General features: G+C 38.0%; 1 pseudogene; it reads left to right on the forward strand.

The window, feature by feature from the left end:
• The first annotated feature begins 446 nt into the window (after positions 1 to 446).
• On the forward strand, positions 447 to 734 carry LOC148776295 (large ribosomal subunit protein eL37-like; annotated as a pseudogene).
• The last annotated feature ends 1,945 nt before the right edge of the window (positions 735 to 2,679 follow it).

Below are 2,679 nucleotides of genomic sequence, written 5' to 3' on the forward strand. Positions count from 1 at the left end.
CTGGCTCCCTCGATGCTCAGTTCCATTTCCTTAACTCCGAGATGACCAGACTCGGCAGGAGTGCCCCTCCCTGCACCATCACCTGGGGCCTCTCTTCAGACTCTGAGCTGAGGGCATCATAGTGCTTACCTTATCCATTTCCTCTTTCTCAGGGATCACCATCCTTTGGTGCCTGATGTTCATTATCTGAAAAACCTTGTCCCATGTATCTCATCTGCTTTTATAGTTGTTTCAGGAAGGAGCGTAAATGCGGTCCCTATTACCTCGTCCTAACTAGACGCAGAAGTCCATTTAGTAATTTGTTTTTGCTTTTTCGCTTCAGTTGTTTTGTTTTTCACATAAATCCTTTTCCACAAAGCGTGTAGTAATAGTTCACTGCACACAATGCACTTTTAATAAATGTTCTGGGTTGAATGAAATAAATCTTAAGGAGGGGCAGAAGCAAGATGACGAAGGGAACGTCCTCATTTGGGACGTGTCGGAGTAAAATCACTGTGCTGCTGCTGTGGCTCTAAGACCTACCACCTTTGGAAGTCGACTTGTGGCAAATGTGGCCACCCTGCCAAGTGTAAGAGAAAGTGTGACTGGAGTGCTAAAGCTAAAAAACACAGTACCACTGGACTGATTGAATGAGGCCCCTGAAAGTTGTGTACTGCAGATTTAGGCATGGATTCCGTGAAGGAACAACACCTAAACCCAAGAGGGCAGCTGTTGCAGCATCCAGTTCATCTTAAGAATTTCAATGAGTAAATGTACAATAAATATTCTGGATTTTTAAAATATTTTAAAAAAGAAAGAAAAGGGGGAAATTCTGTCTACCTGCATGTTGCTCAGAGGAGCTTTTCTGGAGAATTTATTGGAGGAGGACACAATCCTGAGATAACCAGTACTATTCTCTACTCTGTTCCTGATGATTTCTGTGGCCTTAACTTTTTATGCCAGAATTTTCATATAAAAGAGTAATGAATGTTGGCCTTCCTGTCTAAGAAAAGTGGTTTGTTCTTTAATGTTAGAGTCAAACAAGGATAGTCTTAAGTAGGATTATATTGAAATTCTTTCTATAAAGCCTTTGAAGTACTTTTAACAATTGTGAATGTTGTCTGTCTGTAAATTATTTATTATTTATAAAGGAACTGATTTCAAGTCATGCTCCAGATATCACCTGATAGTCACCATTAATAGCAACACTGAGACTATGTCTCAAGGGGGACAAATAAAAAATTATTTCTCAGGTTAATGGTGATATTATTCTCAGCTTTTACATTAATTTAATGATTTAATGGGTCCTTACTAATAAATGTTCCGATTTTTCCACAAGCATTTTGGCAGTTAATTATAAACTGCTTATACAAATATCTGCTTCATTTCAAAAGAAAATTAAAAGCAAAAAAACTTACATTCAACTCTTTTCCCATCCTTCCCCTGGTTCACGTCATGCCATCTAGGGCATCCAAATAAGGAAAATTAAATAGCACAGATACAGGAAAGAATTCTGTATATACCCCAAAATCCATGTGCACAAATCTGTATACATTGTTGGCTTGATACATTAGAAGATTTAGATTCATTCCAGCAAACGAATTCAGTAGAGGGATGATTTATAGCCAAAAATGTTATCCTGGCACCCCATACGTTTGCCATCAATACTTTTTGCCTTTGAAAGTTCATGAGAGAAAGCGACCTCCAAACATTCTTATATTTCAAATCCCAACATTCTAAGGTTTCAGATAAAAAATACTAACCTTGCGTGACCTTAAATATCAGAGTTATGTACCTCATTGTTGTGGTAGATTCCCAGAATTCATACCATCAGGGAACTTGTTAGACATGTAAGATCTCAGACCCCACCTTGACCTACTAAGTTTCAATGTGCGTTTAACTCAGAGCCCCAAGCGATTCCTAAACACGTTACATTTTAAGAAGCACTTCTGTTCATCACCTTGCATCTTTAAGCTCAATCGTTCAACCTGAAGTTTTACTGTAGATAAACTGCACTTCTCTTGCTGTGAGACATCATATCTTTTGTCATTGTACAGCAATCTGAATCCTAGTGCTGAAGTGAATCTGACTTCTGTGATAGCAAATGTAACGTATCAGTAAAGTTTCTGCTGGGTGAGTGAGGGGCTGTGGAAAGCCATTCTTTCCTGAGAATGTGTTTCAGATTTCTTGATTCTGAAATATTAGACACTGTATATGACTATACAATATTAAAATTGTGACTCCTTCCTGATTCTTTCAATGATTAGAATTTTCCAAAATTTACTTAAGCCCCTAACTTAAAATAAGTTTTTATTGTTGTGATGGAAAGGTTGGATATAGTCGTTCAAAACCCCAGTCATTATAGTAGAAATTTAGATGAAGAAAGGATGCCAGAAATTAGTTTTCCTATTTTAGCCCACCCCCTCTTGTATTTAAAGGGAAATAATTTGTGATAAAAATTTATGTTATTTATCCTTGGTTTAACTGATACCCTGTCAGCTTCCAAAAAGAATTTATTATTTGAGAAGACCTCTCTGTAAAATAAAGCTAGATTTGTGTAAAAATGTGTGTGCTTAGTGGCTCAGCCGTGTCAGACTCTTTGCAGTCTCATAGATTGTAGCCCACTAGGCTCCCTGTCTGTGGGATTCTCCAGGCAAGAATACTGGAGTGGGTAGCCATTCCCTTCTCCAGGAGATGTCC

This window comes from Moschus berezovskii, chromosome 10 (assembly GCF_049115385.1).
Source record: "Moschus berezovskii isolate FMDL1 chromosome 10, NW_MosBer_1.0, whole genome shotgun sequence".
NCBI classification, from domain to species: Eukaryota; Metazoa; Chordata; class Mammalia; order Artiodactyla; family Moschidae; genus Moschus; species Moschus berezovskii.